Raw genomic sequence first — 20,887 nt, 5'->3', positions numbered from 1 at the left:
GTACAATAAAATATGACAAAATACATAAGTCTTAATGAACTCTTGAACAATCCAAACATGACAATTTAAATCACACAGTAACATTAATTAATTAATTGATTCACGTTTTCATCTGTCTTCACACCTTTCCTGGCGTCAGTGAATCCAGGACTTCGATGGGAATGTATCTTCTCAGAGATGACCACAGATAAGGTATGTTTGAACGTTGCAATAGCCCACAGATGGCATGTCATCCAGACAATGTCATAAATCACGATTGAGTCATCATGCTGGGCCTCGCACGCCAGCCAGTCATCAGTCGCGAGTATATCTATCAGTCTCTCATTCTTCCACTACAGCAGTCATTTAGGGAAAACAAATTAAAAATCAAATTCCCATGTGGATCATCGAAACATAGACACTGCTCAAAAAATAAAGGGAACACTTAAACAACACAATGTAACTCCAAGTCAATCACACTTCTGTGAAATTAAACTGTCCACTTAGGAAGCAACACTGATTGACAATAAATGTCACATGCTGTTGTGCAAATGGAATAGACAACAGGTGGAAATTATAGGCAATTAGCAAGACACCCCCAATAAAGGAGTGGTTCTGCAGGTGGGGACCACAGACCACTTCTCAGTTCCTATGCTTCCTGGCTGATGTTTTGGTCACTTTTGAATGCTGGCGGTGCTTTCACTCTGGTGGTAGCATGAGACGGGGTCTACAACCCACACAAGTGGCTCAGGTAGTGCAGCTCATCCAGGATGGCACATCAATGCGAGCTGTGGCAAGAAGGTTTGCTGTGTCTGCCAGCGTAGTGTCCAGAGCATGGAGGCGCTACCAGGAGACAGGACAGTACATCAGGAGATGTGGAGGAGGCCGTAGGAGGGCAACAACCCAGCAGCAAGACCGCTACCTCCACCTTTGTGCAAGGAGGAGCAGGAGCACTGACAGAGCCCTGCAAAATGACCTCCAGCAGGCCACAAATGTGCATGTGTCTGCTCAAACGGTCAGAAACAGACTCCATGAGGGTGGTATGAGGGCCCGACGTCCACAGGTGGGGGTTGTGCTTACAGGCCAACACCTTGCAGGACGTTTGGCATTTGCCAGAGAACACCAAGATTGGCAAATTCGACACTGGCGCCCTGTGCTCTTCACAGATGAAAGCAGGTTCACACTGAGCACAATGTGACAGGCGTGACAGTCTGGAGACACAGTGGAGAACGTTCTGATGCCTGCAACATCCTCCAGCATGACCGGTTTGGCAGTGGGTCAGTCATGGTGTGGGGTGGCATTTCTTTGGGGGGCCGCACAGCCCTCCATGTGCTCACCAGAGGTAGCCTGACTGCCATTAGGTACCGAGATGAGATACTCAGACCCCTTGTGAGACCATATGCTGGTGCTGGCCCTGGGTTCCTCCTAATGCAAGACAATGCTAGACCTCCTGTGGCTGAAGTGTGTCAGCAGTTCCTGCAAGAGGAAGGCATTGATGCTATGGACTGGCCCACCCGTTCCCCAGACCTGAATCCAATTGAGCACATGTGGGACATCATGTCTCGCTCCATCCACCACAGACTGTCCAGGAGTTGGCGGATGCTTTAGTCCAGGTCTGGGAGGAGATCCCTCAGGAGACCATCCGCCACCTCATCAGGAGCATGCCCAGGCGTTGTAGGGAGGTCATACAGGCACGTGGAGGCCACACACACTACTGAGCCTCATTTTGACTTGTTTTAAGGACATTACATCAACGTTGGATCAGCCTGTAGTGTGGTTTTCCACTTTAATTTTGAGTGTGACTCCAAATCCAGACCTCCATGGGTTGATAAATTTGATTTCCATTGATAATTTTTGTGTGATTTTGTTGTCAGCACATTCAACTATGTAAAGAAAAAAGTACTTAATAAGAATATTTCATTCATTCAGATCTAGGATGTGTTATTTTAGTGTTCCCTTTATTTTTTTGAGCAGTGTGTATATATATATATATATTTTTAACCGATGCCTGTTTATTCATAAAAAGCAGAAGATAGTAAATCATAATAATCACAATGGTTAGCCTATGCAAAATAATAGGAAAACATTCTAAGCTTATTAATATTACTACATTTTGCCTAACTAGGCAAATCAGTTAAGAACTATTCTCATTTACTATGACGGCCTACCCCAGCCAAACCCTGACGACGCTGGGCCAATTGTGCGGTGCCCTATGGGACTCCCAATCACGGCCGGATGTGATTCAGCCTGGATTATAGCCTGGATTCTATAATGCGCCATGTAATTGTTTGGTTTAATTCTTTCATGACTAATCCATCCTATTAGTAGAATAGAGTAGCTGCATTCCTCATTTTAAAGCGTAATTATTTGACTAAACACTTATAATTCAGTTCTATTGGTAGTTATTTACACTATACACATAACATATTCTTGGGTAACCCACCTTGACATCTCTGATCTGATCAATAAATGCTAGAACATTGGTCGCCAGGATTAGCTATTTATATCTAGTCTCTTAATAATTGTTCATTATAGTCACACTTAGTGGTTGATGCAAGGTTCGCTACCTTGACTAGATAGATCTTCCAGAGGCGCACAGTGCATGTTGCATTTATTCACATAATTATGGAGTCAGATGGAGAACTTTAGTTTTATTATATTGAACATAACTTCTACATAATGGTTGCATCATTTACTTCAAACTACATAATGATGACCCGCAATCAGTCGATGGGGGCTTTATACCTCACCACATTTTTTAAGGTTAGGTTTAGGCCTATTCCTTGTAAAGATCATGCTATGAGTATATTAATAAAAAAATGTCTAGAAAGGAGGGAATGTGTGTGTGGCGAAGACACTAAAAGGCATTTTCTGTCTCCCGACAAATCGTGCACATTTATTGTGTCATTGTGTGAATTATTTAGGCTACCCTTTATTAATATTGATCAATTCCCCATTATATCACCACCAGTAAATGTTGACCATTAATTCACATTTTTATACTCTACAATTTTGGATTTACTGTAATTTATGTTAATGCAATTCAAATTGATCAACAAGTTTTGTGTTATTTCATAACATTTTCTTCATTTTTTTTTTTTTTGTCGGTCTTGTTAATGTTGAGTGATCACACATGCTTCCGGCACACATAGAAGGCTACTTTGCCTGCTTGCAAAATGTGTGCTAAAAGGGGGGATATTTCATAGTATTTCTGATGATCTTAACTCACCACCACCAACAAACATTTTTTTCCCAGACAGCCATGGAACCACCACTGCATTATAGGCCTGCACTCAGAAAAAAATGTGTTTTCTAAAACCTAAAATGATTCTTCCGCTGTCCCTTTAGGATAACCCTTTTTGGTTCCAGGTAGAACCCCTTCTGTGCCTAGGTAGAACTGGGTTCTTACTGGAACCAAAAAAGACTTCTACCTGGAACCAAAAATGGTTATCATTTGGTGACAGCCAAAGAACCCTGTTGAAACCCCTTTTTCAAAGAGTGTACTCAAGTTCAACCTTTTCAGTTTACACCATTTCATTCTGTACTCAAACACCTGCCTGGTATTCAAGATAACACGCAACATAGCACCATCACCTTTGAAGGTTTTCATCAACCTCTGATCAGATCTAAATAGCAGTGTTCCAGGGTTACTGGAGCATCCTCAAAAATAAATAAAAAAGGAGACAAGAGGGCACCCCACATTCATTTTAGATCCCATGGGGTCTTTATTTTCATATGTTCTCTCACACATTACTATCTCCTTTGCCATCTTCCATTTATGGCATTTCAACATTGACAGAGGGGCACATCACACGTCTTTTCTTCAAGCTCCATCCATCCACACACACACACACACGTAGTATCTTGCTTACATTTCTCACATTTTAGGTGTTCAGCGGAGGGCTTGGATGGATCATGTTGCACTGAGATGAGCACATGTACAGTCCTGTACAGGGGTATGTATGTAGTTGAACAGGAGGAGAGGATGTGTTTGCTTGTGGAAGGAGAGCAGTGGGGGTGGTGGATGATTGGTTGCCCTGGCTCAACCACATCTTTTTGACTAAAAGAAAGATCGATTTAGAAATGAGTTCGACATTGCCATAGTTTAACAGCTGAAAAGCCTTCAGTAACATGCTCCCAGAGATAGCAAGACATTCAGTATTCACTGAATGACATAACCTACCCATGCTCATATACAATTGAATTCATTCATTAAATCAATTATACTACAGCACATTCAATTAAGTTATTATTGAAGACTATAGGCTACTCCTGTATGTACCTTATTTATACACAGTGGAGGAAAAAGTACCCAATTGTCATACTTGAGTAAAAGTAAAGATACCTTAATAGAAAATGACATGTGAAAGTCACCCAGTAAAAGAATATTTGAGTAAGTCTAAAAGTATTTGTTTTTTATCAAAAACATCAAATGTAAATGTAATTCCTCAAATAAGCATCAAATGTAGAAGTATAAATCATTTCAAATTCCTTATATTAAGCTAATCAGAAGGCACCATTTTTTTTTTTTTTTTAATTTTTTTTTTTTTTAAAATTTACTGATAGATAGGGGCACACTCCAATACTCAGACATAATTTAAAAACGAAGCATGTGTGTTTAGTGTGTCTACCAGATCATCAGTAGGGATGACCAGGGATGTTCTCTTGATTAGTGTGTGAATTGGACCATTTCCCTGTCTTGATAAGCATTCAAATAATGAGTACTTTTGAGTGTCAGGGAAAGTGTATGGAGTAATAACTACATTATTTTCTTTAGGAATGTAGTGGAGTAAAAGTAAAAGTTTAAAAAATATATAAATAGTAGAGTACAGATACCCCCCAAAAATACATAAGTACTACTTTAAAGTATTTTTTACCTAAGTACTTTACACCACTGCTTATACAATACTGTAATCAGTACTGTAAGCAGTGTACCATCCACATTTACACTTTCATTTATGAATTAGATAAATAATACGAGCACCACATACAGCACCATTATTATAAAATAGGCTACTCCTGTATCCACACTATAATAGGATACGCTTATAATTTCATTGGTCTTGTCAGGCATGATTTTAAGTCTTCAACTGAAGTTGTATGTTTTCCCTCGTTTCCCTCCATCAGGGAAAAGTAGTTATGCATAGGGTATGAATGTGTAGGCCTACATGACAGTGGAAAAATAAACCCATTGCTCCAGCACACAATGGCATGTAGGGGTAGTGTATTACAATGTAGAATATGTATACAGTGCCTTCGGAGAGTATTGAGACCCCTTGACTTTTCCCACATTAAATTAGGTTACAGCCTTATTCTAAAATTGATTAAATAAAGCATATTCCTCAGCAATCTACACGCAATACACCATAATGACAAAGCAAAAAAAATAAAAAATAAAAATAAAAAGAAGAGGCACAGTTCTGGGGAAGGGTACCAAAAAATGTCTGCAGCATTGAAGGTCGCCAAGAACACAGTGGCCTCCATTATTCTTAAATGGAAGAAGTTTGGAACCACCAAGACTCTTCCTAGAGATGGCCGCCCGGCCAAACTGAGCAATCGGGGGAGAAGGGCATTGGTCACTCTGACAGCGCTCCAGAGTTGGGAGAACCTTCCAGAAGGACAACCATCTCTGCATTACCCCACCAATCAGGCCTATATGGTAGTGGTCAGACGAAAGCCACTCCCCAGTAAAAGGCACATGACAGCCCACTTGGAGTTTGCCGAAAGGCACCTAAAGACTCTCAGACCATGAGAAACAATATTCTCTGGTCTGATGAAAGCAAGATTGAACTCTTTGGCCTGAATGCCAAGAGTCACATCTGGAGGAAACCTGGCACCATCCCTACGGTGAAGCATGGTGGTGGCAGCATCATGCTGTGGGGATGTTTTTCAGCGGCAGGTACTGGGAAACTGGTCAGGATCAAGGGAAAGATGAACTGCGCAAAGTACAGAGAGATCCTTGATGAAAATCTGCACCAGAGCACGCAGGACCTCAGACTGGGGCGAAGGTTCACCTTCCAACAGGACAACGATCCTAAGCACACAGCCAAGACAACACAGGAGTGGCTTCGGGACAAGTCTCTGAATGTCCTTGAACGGCCCAGCCAGAGCCCGGACTTGAACCCGATCGAAAATCTCTGGAGAGACCTGAAAAAAGCTGTGCAGCGATGCTCCTCATCCAACTTGACAGAGGATCTGCAGAGACGAATGGGAGAAACGCCACAAATACATGTGTGCCAATCTTGTAGCGTCATACCCAAGATGACAAAGCTGTAATCGCTGCCAAATATTCTTCAATAAAGCACTGAGTAAAGGGTCTGAATACTTATATAAAATGTGATAATTCAGTTTATTTTTATACATTTGAAAACATTTCCAAAAACATGTTTTTGATTTGTGATTATGGGGTATTGTGTGTAGATTTTGTGTAGAGGATTTAATGTTTTAAAATCTATTTTAAAATAAGGCTGTAATGTAACAAAATGTGGAAAAAGTCAAGGGGTCTGAAAACTTTCCGTATGCACTGTATATAGTGGTAAATTCCCTTTCCTCACTTTGATACAAATGCAGCATATGCACCAAGTATACAAAACAACCATGACAGACTGACCAGGTGAAAGCTATGATCCCTTATTAATGCCAGTTAAATCCACTTCCAATCCAATGTAAATTGTCCAGTGGTGGTTTAATTAATTGTTCAGCAATCTTATGGGAGTAAAAGGTGTTGAGGAGCCTTTTGGTCCTAGACATGGTGCTCCGGTACCGCTTGCCGTGCAGTAGCAGAGAATACAGTATATAACTTGGGTGACTGAAGTCTCTGACAATTGTATGGGCTTATCTCTGACACCGCCTATTATATACAGTTGGGCAAAAAAGTATTTAGTCAGTCACCAATTGTGCAAGTTCTCCCACTTAAAAAGACGAGAGAGGCCTGTAATTTTCATCATAGGTACACTTCAACTATGACAGACAAAATGAGAAAAATAATTCCAGAAAATCACATTGTAGGATTTTTAATTAATTTATTTGCAAATTATGGTGGAAAATAAGTATTTGGTCAATAACAAAAGTTTATCTCAATACTTTGTTATATACCCTTTGTTGGCAATGACAGAGGTCAAATGTTTTCTGTAAGTCTTCACAAGGTTTTCACACATTGTTGCTGGTATTTTGGCCCATTCCTCCATGCAGATCTCCTCTAGAGCAGTGATGTTTTGGGGCTGTTGCCCCAAAGATTTTCTATGGGGTTGAGATCTGGAGACTGGCTAGGCCACTCCAGGACCTTGAAATGCTTCTTACGAAGCCACTCCTTCGTTGACCGGGCGGTGTGTTTGGGATCATTGTCATGCTGAAAGACCCAGCCACGTTTCATCTTCAATGCCCTTGCTGATGGAAGGAGGTTTTCACTCAAAATCTCACGATACATGGCCCCATTCATTCTTTCCTTTACACGGATCAGTCATCCTGGTCCCTTTGCAGAAAAACAGCCCCAAAGCATGATGTTTCCACCACCATGCTTCACAGTAGGTATGGTGTTCTTCGGATGCAACTCAGCATTCTTTGTCCTCCAAACACGACGAGTTGAGTTTTTACCAAAATGTTCTATTTTGGTTTCATCTGACCATATGACATTCTCCCAATCTTCTTCTGGATCATCCAAATGCTCTCTAGCAAACTTCAGACGGGCCTGGACATGTACTGGCTTAAGCAGGGGGACACGTCTGGCACTGCAGGATTTGAGTCCCTGGCGGCGTAGTGTGTTACTGATGGTAGGCTTTGTTACTTTGGTCCCAGCTCTCTGCAGGTCATTCACTAGGTCCCCCCCGTGTGGTTCTGGGATTTTTGCTCACCGTTCTTGTGATCATTTTGACCCCACGGGGTGAGATCTTGCGTGGAGCCCCAGGTCGAGGGAGATTATCAGTGGTCTTGTATGTCTTCCATTTCCTAATAATTGCTCCCACAGTTAATTTCTTCAAACCAAGCTGCTTACCTATTGCAGATTCAGTCTTCCCAGCCTGGTCTACAATTTTGTTTCTGGTGTCCTTTGACAGCTCTTTGGTCTTGGCCATAGTGGAATTTGGTGTGTGACTGTTTGAGGTTGTGGACAGGTGTCTTTTATACTGATAACAAGTTCAAACAGGTGCCATTAATACAGGTAACGAGTGGAGGACAGAGGAGCCTCTTAAAGAAGGTCTGTGAGAGCCAGAAATCTTGCTTGTTTGTAGGTGACCAAATACTTATTTTCCACCATAATTTGCTAATAAATTCATTAAAAATCCTACAATGTGATTTTCTGGATTTTTAAAATCATTTGTCTGTCATAGTTGAAGTGTACCTATGATGAAAATTACAGGCCTCTCATCTTTTTAAGTGGGAGAACTTGCACAATTGGTGGCTGAATAAATACTTTTTTGCCCCACTGTAGATACTTTTGTACCCGTTTCCTCCAGCATCTCCACAAGGTCCTTTGCTGCTGTTCTGGAATTGATTTGCACTTTTCGCACTAAAGTATGTTCATCTCTAGGAGACAGAATGCGTCTCCTTCCTGAGCGGTATGATGGCTGCGTGGTCCTATGGTGTTTATACTTGTGTACTATTGTTTGTACAGATGAACGTGGTACATTCAGGCGTTTGGAAATTGCTCCCAAGGATGAACCAGACTTGTGGAGCTCTACAATTTTATTTCTGAGGTCTTGGCTGATTTCTTTTAATTTTCCCATAATGTCAAGAAAAGAGGCACTGAGTTTGAAGGTAGGCCTTGAAATACATCCACAGGTACACCTCCAATTGACTCAAATTATGTTAATTGGCCTATCAGAAGCTTTTGAAGTCATGACATCCTTTCCTGGAACTTTCCAATCTGTTTAAATGCACTGTCAAGTTAGTGCATGTAAACTTCTGACCCACTGGAATTGTGATACAGTGAATTATAAGTGAAATAATCTGTCTGTAAACAATTGTTGGAAAAATTACTTGTGTCATGCACAAAGTAGAATTTGTAGAGTGGTTGAAAAACAAGTTTTAATGATTCCAACCTAAGTGTATGTAAACTTTAGATTTCAACTGTAGGTATTAGACTCTTTCTGGGAGAGGTTGAAAATATCAGTGAAGACACTTGACAATTGGTCCACGCATGCTTTGAGTACACGTCCTGGTAATCCGTCTGGCCCAGTGGCTTTGTGAATGTTGACCTGTTTAAAGGTTTTGTTCACATCGGCTACCGAGAGCAAGATCACACAGTCATCCAGAACAGCTGGTGCTATCGTTCATGCTTCAGTGTTACTTGCCTCGAACCGAGCATAAAAGGCATTTACCTCGTCTGAGAGGCTCGTGTCACTGGGTAGCTCGCGTCTGGGTATCCCGTTGTAGTCCGTAATAGTTTTCAAGCCCTGTCAAATCCGACGAGCATCAGAGTCGGTGTAGTAGGATTCAATCTTAATCCTGTATTGACGCTTTGCTTGTTTGATGGTTCATCTGAGGGCATAGCAGGATTTCTCATAAGCGTCCGGAGCAGTCTCCCGCTCCTTGAAAGCGGCAGCTCTAGCCTTTAGCTTGACGCGGATGTTGCCTGTAATCCATGGCTTCTGGTTGGGATATGTACGTACAGTCACTGTGGGGACGACGTCGTCGACGCACTTATTGATGAAGCCGATGACTGAGGTGGTGTACTCCTCAATGCCATTGGATGAATCCCGGAACATATTCCAGTCTGTGCTAGCAAAACAGTCCTGTAGTGTAGCATCCGTGTCATCTGACCACTTCCGTATTGAGCGAGTTTTTGCTTGTAAGCAGGAATCAGGAGGACAGAATTATGGTCAGATTTGCAAAATGGAGGGCGGGCAGAGCTTTGTATGCATCTCTGTGTGTGGAGTAAAGGTGGTCTAGGATCCCCCCCCCCCTGGTTGCACGTGACATGCGGGTAAAAAAAAAAATTAGATTTGTCCATTTAAATAATCATGGCACTTCAAAGAATCACATACTGTACAATATTTTCTCACAATAACTAACATTTATGAGCTCTCGCCAAAACCACAATGTGTTTATCCCAGTTTTAAATAGCCAGTGGTGTTTCTCGTTTTGCCAATCTTGTACTCAACCCAAACCACTTCATTTCCCCTCGAATGGTGAGATTACCATCTGCCATCTGTCCTTAAATCCTATCTTCCATCCCTGTGCACATGCATGGATAAAGGACCAAGAACTTTAAACTACCTTTTGACTTCTTCTTACTCAACTTAATGATAAAATACAATGACTGACGTTTAGATGTTGTTGTTTTTTTAATTGGCAGGAGATTATTTCAGATGGTGCATTTCAATGAAAAAAAGAAGAGAAAAAATACAAATATTTGGGGTAGCTGACCAAGGACATCAGTCGACCATTTCCAGAAAACCACTACAATGCCAGGGTTTGTTATGTACATAATTATCATCTCTTTTGTCATATTGTAGTAATTTCACTGTTGACAAAATAGAAGCCTGAGAGAACTACAGATTGTAGTTATCATTACATTAAAATCACATTAAAAGGGATATTTTACTAATTGCTCATTTGTCTGGTGTTGATTTAGAAATATTTTAAAAAAAGATGCATGTCAGCTGTGATATTTTCAAGATAGAGCACTTTCTATAAACATTCTAAAGTGTGATCTATCCCACAAATATTAATATGATGATCCTATCAACACAGCTGGGAGTATCTAGACTGTCACTCACTGTGCCTCATAATGCATCAACAATGGCCATGACGTCAGCCTATAGTTTATGCAAAAGAGTAATTGAGCAATAAAAACAGTTTGCTATGATAATATAAATACAGTGCCTTGCGAAAGTATTCGGCCCCCTTGAACTTTGCGACCTTTTGCCACATTTCAGGCTTCAAACATAAAGATATAAAACTTTATTTTTTTGTGAAGAATCAACAACAAGTGGGACACAATCATGAAGTGGAACGACATTTATTGGATATTTCAAACTTTTTTAACAAATCAAAAACTGAAAAATTGCGTGCAAAATTATTCAGCCCCTTTACTTTCAGTGCAGCAAACTCTCTCCAGAAGTTCAGTGAGGATCTCTGAATGATCCAATGTTGACCTAAATGACTAATGATGATAAATACATTCCACCTGTGTGTAATCAAGTCTCCGTATAAATGCACCTGCACTGTGATAGTCTCAGAGGTCCATTAAAAGCGCAGAGAGCATTATGAAGAACAAGGAACACACCAGGCAGGTCCGAGATACTGTTGTGAAGAAGTTTAAAGCCGGATTTGGATACAAAAAGATTTCCCAAGCTTTAAACATCCCAAGGAGCACTGTGCAAGCGATAATATTGAAATGGAAGGAGTATCAGACCACTGCAAATCTACCAAGACCTGGCCGTCCCTCTAAGCCAAGAGGCCCATGATCACTCTGGATGAACTGCAGAGATCTACAGCTGAGGTGGGAGACTCTGTCCATAGGACAACAATCAGTCGTATATTGCACAAATCTGGCCTTTATGGAAGAGTGGCAAGAAGAAAGCCATTTCTTAAAGATATCCATAAAAAGTGTTGTTTAAAGTTTGCCACAAGCCACCTGGGAGACACACCAAACATGTGGAAGAAGGTGCTCTGGTCAGATGAAACCAAAATTGAACTTTTTGGCAACAATGCAAAACGTTATGTTTGGCGTAAAAGCAACACAGCTCATCACCCTGAACACACCATCCCCACTGTCAAACATGGTGGTGGCAGCATCATGGTTTGGCCCTGCTTTTCTTCAACAGGGACAGGGAAGACGGTTAAAATTGATGGGAAGATGGATGGAGCCAAATACAGGACCATTCTGGAAGAAAACCTGATGGAGTCTGCAAAAGACCTGAGACTGGGACGGAGATTTGTCTTCCAACAAGACAATGATCCAAAACATAAAGCAAAATCTACAATGGAATGGTTCAAAAATAAACATATCCAGGTGTTAGAATGGCCAAGTCAAAGTCCAGACCTGAATCCAATCGAGAATCTGTGGAAAGAACTGAAAACTGCTGTTCACAAATGCTCTCCATCCAACCTCACTGAGCTCGAGCTGTTTTGCAAGGAGGAATGAGAAAAAAATTCAGTCTCTCGATGTGCAAAACTGATAGAGACATACCCCAAGCGACTTACAGCTGTAATCGCAGCAAAAGGTGGCGCTACAAAGTATTAACTTAAGGGGGCTGAATAATTTTGCACGCCCAATTTTTCAGTTTTTGATTTGTTAAAAAAGTTTGAAATATCCAATAAATGTCGTTCCACTTCATGAGTGTCCCACTTGTTGTTGATTCTTCACAAAAAAAATACAGTTGTAATATCTTTATGTTTGAAGCCTGAAATGTGGCAAAAGGTCGCAAAGTTCAAGGGGGCCGAATACTTTCGCAAGGCACTGTATGTTATTGTTGTTTGAAGAGAAGTAAACATGTTATTATTGCTTTTATTTTAATCAAATCTGGGAAGTAAAATACATGGTTTAAATGTACAGAATCTTCCAAAGTAGAATACTGTGTGTGTGTGTGTAACAGAGATATTAGCCTGTCTGGCCTTGTGTTTGGGGCACCATGCTCACTCAATTCTGGCTGCACTTACTTTCCCTGACTAAGTGGCAGTGGCATGTCCTTCAGCTGTCTCTCACCCACTCTGCTCCCCTCTGGTTGTCGTCCTCATCTCACAGCCCATACCTCTATTTTCAAGAGACACATTCAAAGAGAGAAGGGACAGTTACACACAGCAAATCAAATCATAACAATACAGCCAGTTGGCCAGTTGAGCTCGGTAGGTATGTATTAGGCTGCTCTGCGTCCCCAGGCTATTGCGCACGGCGCATATGAGTCTGGGATGTAAACGAATCAGTGGGCCTAGTGGGAGTGGTCATAGAATTCTATGGGCGTGACCTACAGAGTAAAGTGTTTGTCATCATTTAAATGTAGCGAATTACAAATGGAGGCATGGACTCAGGCATGAACTTCTGCCAGTGGGATTGCAAAAACACAACTTCCATCTAGCTAATTAGCAAAAAAACATAGCTAGCGAATGGCTTAACTGAGAAGAAAGCCTACACCCTTAAAATCAGTTAAATGTAACTAAATGTAAATCGGAAATGTAATCTACGTCATCCCCAAAAGTAATAATTTATCATGCGAGGGCCATAAACAATAACTAGTAATGCAGAATACTCCAAGACAGGTTAGAATCTCACCTTTCTGGTAAAAATAGTCATAAATTGCTGAATTGTAGTAGCTTTTGAGGACGAATGCTCAAGTACACAGTACAAATATGATACAAATATGGAATATTTTATACAATGTATTTTCTATTCAACAAAACTGTGAATAAGGCTAGAAATTACATATGCTTTCCAAATATAGCATCATCAAATTATAAAAAACGATTAACTATAAGATTTCACCTTCCTTATGTAAAATACATATTTGTATGTTTATAGTTCGAGAAAATGTGCATATTTTTTCAAAACGTCTTTCCCCATCACTGTGATCATCTGAGCTCAAGCCTGGCTTGTCCGTCTACGACAAACAAAGTGTTTTTTTTGTTTGTCGGGGGGGGGGGATTCATGGAAATACATGGAAGATGGAAGGCAGGCAGGCAGGAGGTGGCGAGATCAGGTGGGACCATTCTAGCCAATGAAAGGGGAGATGCGCAGGCCATAGAGCGAGATAGAGGACTCATCTTATGATCTGTTACAGAATGGGCAGCACCATTGAGGCCATCTCAATTTTAAAGTAGTAAATGTTCTTGTTTTTCATTGGCTGAATGCTCCCAACATAGAAATCCCCACCCAGTTGACTACTTTCAAATGGTGGACGCCTTCAATGACAATGTCCATGTTAAAATGGGTTAATGATGAGTCCTCTATGACAACAGGCACTACTCAAATCAAATTGTATTTATCACATGCGCCGAATACAACAGCGTGAAATGCTTACTCACAAGCCCTTAGCAGAGTTTTGCAGAGTTTTAAAAGAGTAAGAAAAAAGTGCTAAATAAACTAAAAGGAAAAATAGAACACAATAAAATAATAACAAGGCTATATACAAGAGGTACTGGTTAGTTGAGGTAATATGTACATGTAGGTGGGGTAAAGTGACTATGCATAGATAATAAAAAGAGAGTAACAGCAGCATATGTGAAGAGTGTGAAGGAATGTGAATGTGTGTGTGTGGATGTGTGTGTGTGCGTGTGTGACGCACACAATAAATAGTCACCAGTCTCAACGTCAGCAGTGAAGAGGTGACTCCGGGATGCTGGCCTTCTAGGCAGAGTTGCAAAGAAAAAGCCATATCTCTGACTGGCCAATAAAAATAAAATATTAAGATGGGCAAAAGAACACATACACGGGGACAGAGGAACTCTGCTTAGAAGGCCAGCATCCCGGAGTCGCCTCTTCACTGTTGATGTTGAGACTGGTGTTTTGTGTACTATTTAATGAAGCTGCCAGTTGAGGACTTGTGAGGCATTTGTTTCTCAAACTAGACACTCTAATGTACTTGTCCTCTTGCTCAGTTGTGCACCGGGGCCTCCCACTCCTCTTTCTATTCTGGTTAGAGCCAGTTTGTGCTGTTCTGTGGAGGGAGTGTTACGAGATCTTCAGTTTCTTGGCAATTTCTCGCATGGAATAGCCTTAATTGCTCAGAACAAGAATAGACTTGACGAGTTTCAGAAGAAAGTTCTTAGTTTCTGGCAAATTTGAGCCTGTAATCAAACCCACAAATACTGATGCTCCAGATACTCAACTAGTCTAAAGAAGGCCAGTTTTATTGCTTCTTTAACCAGAACTAGTTTTCAGCTGTGCTAACATAATTGCAAAAGGGTTTTCTAACGAGCCTTTTAAAATTATAAACTTGGATTAGCTAACACAACGTGCCATTGGAACACATGAGTGATGGTCGCTGATAATGGGTCTCTGTACGCCTATGTAGATATTCCATTCAAAAAATCTGCCGTTTCCAGCTATAGTAGTCATTTACAACATTAACAATGTCTACACTGTACTTCTGATCAATCTGATGTTATTTTAATGAACAAAAAACGTGCTTTTCTTTCAAAAACAAGGACATTTCTAAGTGATCCCAAACTTTTGAACGGTACTGTAGGTATTACAGAGACTGGGTCAGGGAGAGGTTGAAAATGTCAGTGAATACCCTTGCCAGCTGGTCAGTGCATGCTCTGAGTACGCATCCTGGTAATCTGTCTGGCCCTGCGGCCTTGTGAATGTTTAAAAAAGTTAAGGTCTTACTCCCATCGGCTACAGAGAGCGTGATCACACAGTTGTCCAGAACAGCTGGTGTTTCTCATGCATGGTTCAGTGTTGCTTGACCCGAAACACGCATAGAAGGCATTTAGCTCATCTGGTAGGCTCGCGTCACTGGGCAGCTCGTGGATGGGTTTCCCTTTGTAGTTTGCACGCCCTGTCACATTTGACGAGCATCAGAGCAGGTGTAGTAGGATTCGATCTTAGTTCTGTATTGATGCTTTGCCTGTTTTATGGTTTGTTGGAGGGCGTAACGGGATTTCTTATAAGTGTCCGGATTAGTGTCCAGTTCATTGAAAGCAGCAGTTCTAGCCTTTAGATCAGTGTGGATGTTGCCTGTAATCCATGGCTTCTGGTTGGGATATGTACGTACAGTTACTGTGGGGACAATGTCGTCGATGCACTTATTAATGAAGCGGGTTACTGATGTGGTATACTCCTCAATGCCATCGGATGAATGGAGGGCGAGCTTTGTACACATCTCTGTGTGTGGAGTAAAACTGATCTAGACTATTTTTCCTCTAGTTGCACATGTGACATTGCTGGTAGAAATGAGGTAAAAAGGATTTCAGCTGTCCTGGATTGAAGTCCCCGGCCACCAGGAGCGCCGCCTCTGGATAAAATTGTATTGTTTGCTTATGGCTTTATATAGCTCATTGAGTGTGGTCTTAGTGCCAGGATCGATTTCTGGTGGGAAATAGACATCTATGAAGAATAGAGATGGAACTGTGGTCTACAATTTGTTGTCTACAATTTATCAGGAGGTACTCTAACTCAGGTGAACAAAACCTTCATACTTCCATAATACTAAAGATCACACACCAGCTGTTGTTGAAAAAGAGACACCCCCCCCGATCTTACCGGAGGCTGCTGTTCTGTCTTGCCGATGCACGGAAAACCCAGCAACTGTATATTATACATGTCCTTGACTCAGTGAAACACAGGATATTACGTTTTTTAATGTCCTGTTGATAGGATAGTCTCAAATGGAGCTCATCCAGTTTATTCTCCAGTTCGCCAGTAGAACGGAGGGTAAAGGCAGATTATCCACTCATCAACACGGACTCGCGATGCATCCGGCTCTTTGACCTCTGTAATGCCGTCTCCTCTTCACACAAAATGACAGGGATTTGGGCCTGGTCCGGGAGGAGCAGTATATCCTTTGTGTCAGACTCATAAAGATAAAATCCTCGTCCAGTTCGAGGTGAGTAATCTCTGTTCTTATGTCCAGAAGCTCTTTTCTGTCATAAGAAGCGATGGCGGAAACATTATGTACAAAAAAAAGTAACAAACAGAGCAAGAAAACACAAAATAGCACAATTGGTCAGGAGCCCGTAAAATGGCTGCCATCCCCTCCGGCACAATAATCTGATGTAAAATAGTTTTTTTCCAAAGTTGACGAAGTACCACGTGTGTCCACTTATATCAGTGCATTCGTAACAACCTAAGCATCACTAAAGTTAGATTAGATCAAATAAGCCTCAAGTAGCAAATTTGACACAAAAATTACTCAATTGTGGGCTTATTTTTCAAGGACAGATTTTGGGCAAAGTAAAACCTTTTGCTTCACCTCTTCCTCTCTGATATGACAGAGGTGCTCAAGAAAAGTGGGGGAAGGTGTAGTGGGAGATGATTGTTTGGTAGATTAAGCCGATTAAGCCCATGCCTATCACGCTGTAAATTTCACGTCAATCTTATTGGCTTTCTTATTTTGGCGGAATTGTCAGGGAACAAGATTATTTATATAGTGCACTACTTTGACCAGGGAGCCATTTGTGACGCAGCTTAATGAATCATACCATCACCCTGATAATAACACTGTGGCCCTTCTTGAATAAGTCACATTGCACCACTAGAGGGTGCTTGAGTAACAATGTACCTTGACTAAAATTCTATCACAAACCTGTGGAATTGATCAATATAATTACTTTGCTGAACTAAATTATGGCCAACACAAGGCCTGTCATGTAGGGGAGTTGTCCCAGACACGGATTATGCCTAATCCTGGACTCAAAAGCATTTTCAATAGAAATTCTTGCTCGATCTTGAATTTTATACCATCACAGGGCTACATCTGTGTCAGAGAAACTGCCCTGTATTTAGTACTTCTTTGGCGGTGTTAAATGTGTTATTACTGTGGTTTAGTGGACATTGAGATGACATCAGTCCTTGTTGTATTGTATGTCACTCTCACCAGCGGTTTCCCACTCCTCGCACAGGTCACCATATCACAGAGTCATCCAGCTTACTGTTAACAGAAGGAGAAAGGAAGGATGGAAAGAAAATAGGTATTAGAACAGAGTAAGATAAGGTGAGGGAAATCAATTAATAAAGCAAATAAAACAACTTGCATCATAAATTAGGCTAACAATTATCCTTGTAGGGGCAATGCACAGAGACCAGAGTTAGACTTCACTTCACAGTTGTTTTATGAAAACAAAATCCCACAAGGTTTACACATTTAAAAACAATCTGTAAGGTCGCTACTCTATTGTTTCGTTTTTTGTTTGTTCACATGAGACCTTGTAAAATAAATGGTAGGCTATAGCTGCAAGTCATGTTCTAATTTTAAAGTAATTTTGCATTCATGGAATATCCTTCCTTGAGCACTGCACATATATTTGCACATGAAAATTACAGGGGATGCATTAGCTCCTTTGTTAATGTGCATGTTCGTTGATGATATGCACACTTGTAGAGTGTGGCTCTAATATTCAAATAACAGTCTCTTTACATCATGTTGACATTTTTTTTACTCTAGAATTTTCCATTCAACATTCGTAAAAACGTTACAATTTGTAGGATATTAGCCTCTGACCTGTAATTCTTATCTGTTTGTGCGTCTGTTTACTGAATGTGCCTGCACCTGGGCCACGTTCAGTTGCAAAACGTTCTCGAACGTTGCAGATAGAAATTCAATTAATCGGCCCGACGAGTCTTTATTCTACATATCGGATTATAGGCATGTTTGTTCTACATACCGTATTTCTATCCAAATGTTGCGCCCTGCTTAACACGCGCCTGGCCTACACACTGCACAGTTCGAAAACGCGCACTTGGGAAAGAGCCTGGGCAAAACATGGGGCCACTGAGCTATTTTTTATGCACGGTTCCGGGCACTGATTGGCCACAATTTAAAACATTCGTCAAGACCATTAAATGCGGGGCTCTTAAAATGGGCGGGGAAACGTCCAACGCTCTCGCCAGGCGAGGCAGCACGGTCCTTATGAATAGGCAATATTACGCTGCATGTAAACCATGACCGTGTGATACTTTACTTGTGTCTCAAAACATTGTTCAGTCAGATGTTATCGTATGGTCCTACTGCGATACAAATGTCTGAGAGTCTTTACTGACATCTAGCGCCCGAATACTAAACATTGCCTACGTTTGTATGTGTTCAACATGCACACACATCCTACACTATGTCAAATATTACCCTACACTAAAGTTTTGATTCCCTTTATTTGATTTTATATATAGCCCTATGTGATCTTGGGCTCCCGAGTGGCGCAGCGGTCTAAGGCACTGCATCTCAGCGTAAGAGGCGTAACTACTGTATCACATCTGGTGATGATTGGGAGTCCCATAGGGACAGTATCGACAGGGGTAGGCAGCTATTTGTTCATAACTCACTTGTCTAGTTAAATACAGGATACATAAAAAGTGAATCTCCATTGTTAATTACAGAGAAACTGTTTGTAACCATAGCAGTCAGGGTCAACACACTGGGATGTAATATGTAAAATAATCACCTATCTTTTGGTATTTAAAAAAAAAAAATGGGTAGCTCACAAGCACTTTTCCCATTACTGAAAAAGCTACAATGATCTTGTCTATTTTCAAATCAATCTCAAGCTCAATTTCAATAAACAGTCTTCCTTAAATGGTTATTCCCTCAGTACTTATTCAAAGCCTACTTGAGACATATTTGCCCTGGCAGCATTTAAGTGTTTGGTTAATTTGTCTTATTCTAGTATTGTTAATATTGTAAATAATCACATAGAAAATGTTTTATATTAAAGTCAAGGTCAAGGCCAGAATTTGATCAAAACAGCACTGCATTTAATTTAAACTACATTTATCAAAGCTCATCTTTTTAGTAAAGAATAATGTACACTACATGTCCACAAGTTTGTGGACACCCCTTCAAATTAGTGGATTAGGCTATTTCAACCATACCAGTTGCTGACAGGTGTATAACATCAGGCACACAAGCCATGCAATCTCCATAAACAAACATTGGTAGTAAAATGGCCCGTACTGAAGTGCTCGGTGACTTTCAAAGTGACAGCGTCATAGGATGCCACCTTTCCAGCAAGTTAGTTTGTCAGATTTCTGCCCTTCTGGAGCTTCCCCGGTCAACTGTAAGTGCTGTTATTGTGAAGTGGAAACGCCTAGGAGCAACACTGGCCCAGTGAAGTGGTAGGCCACACAAGCTCACAGAACGGGACTGCCGAATGCTGAAGCACGTAAAAATCGTCTGTCCTCGGTTTCAACACTCACTACCGAGTTCCAGCACAATAACTGTTCGTCGGGAGCTTCATGAAATGGGTTTCCATGGCCGAGCGAGCAGTCAGACACAAGCCTAATATCACCATGCACAATACAAGCGTCGGCTGGAGTGGTGTAAACCTTGCCGCAATTTGACTCTGGAGAAGTGGAAACACGTTCTCTGGAGTGATGAATCACGCTTCATCTGGCAGTCCGACGGACAAATCTGGGTTTGGCGGATACCAGGAGAACACTACCTGCCAGAATGCATAGTGGCAAATGTAAAGGTTGGTGGATAAGGCATAATGGTCTGGGGCTGTTTTTCATGGTTCGGGCTAGGCCCCTTAGTTTCAGTGAAGGGAAATCTTAAGGCTCCAGCATACAATAACATTCTAGACAATTCTGTGCTTCCAACTTTGTGTTAACAGTTTGGAGCAGCCCCTTTCCTGTTTCAGCATGATAATGTCCCCATGCACAAAGCAAGGTCCATACAGAAATGGTTTGTCAAGATCGGTGTGGAAGAACGTGACTGGCGTGCACAGAGCCCTGACCTCAACCCCATCAAACAGCTTAGGTATGAATTGGAACGCAGACTTCGAGCCAGGCCTAATCGCCCAACATCAGTGTCCGACCTCACTAATGCTCGTGGCTGAATGGAAGCAGCAATGTTCCAACATCTAGAGGAAAGCCTTCCCAGAAGAGTGGAGGCTGTTATAGCAGCAAAGGGGGGGGGACAAACTCCATATTAATGCCCGTGACTTTGAAATTAGATGTTTGACGAGCAGGTGTCCACATACTTTTGGTCATGTAGTGTATGACCCCATGCCGAAAGGTACAGGTTTTCTACAACTGAATGTCGAAAGGATTTTCATGGAAGCATAGTGATACAGGCTACGGTGATAGACATCTCTAATAGTGTGCACTGGCAGCAAAAACATTGACCTAAGGCCGGGGACAGTCTAGTCCTAATGTTTAGGTAACCTTAAATTGAGGTCCTTCACTAACCACTCATTATTTAACATATCCTATCAACAGCAGATCCAGCCGTTGTACTTTTGCTGTCTAAATTGATCGACAGACCATTCAATTCAATTTAACCTGGGGCAAATATGTATCAAGAGTCTCAAAGGATCA

The 20,887-nt window shown here is 41.3% G+C and overlaps 1 protein-coding gene across 2 annotated transcripts in view; it reads right to left on the bottom strand.

The window, feature by feature from the left end:
• Window positions 1-3,670: 3,670 nt before the first annotated feature.
• The window catches only part of LOC115128215 (regulation of nuclear pre-mRNA domain-containing protein 2-like), a 57,557-nt gene continuing 40,340 nt past the window's right edge, over window positions 3,671-20,887 (bottom strand). Inside the window, exons 11-13 of one of the 2 annotated variants that reach the window (XR_003863486.2) lie at window positions 17,454-17,507; window positions 12,580-12,673; window positions 3,671-4,039 (exon numbers count right to left, since the gene is read on the bottom strand). The gene's annotated coding sequence lies outside the window, so the exon portion shown is untranslated. Of the gene's footprint in view, window positions 4,040-12,289; window positions 12,674-17,453; window positions 17,508-20,887 lie in introns of those variants that run through there. The other variant, XR_003863485.2, reaches the window with a different exon arrangement.

This window comes from Oncorhynchus nerka, linkage group LG4 (genome assembly GCF_034236695.1).
Source record: "Oncorhynchus nerka isolate Pitt River linkage group LG4, Oner_Uvic_2.0, whole genome shotgun sequence".
NCBI classification, from domain to species: Eukaryota; Metazoa; Chordata; class Actinopteri; order Salmoniformes; family Salmonidae; genus Oncorhynchus; species Oncorhynchus nerka.
Note: the sequence above shows the minus strand (reverse complement) of the source record. Positions and strands in the feature narration are given on the sequence as shown.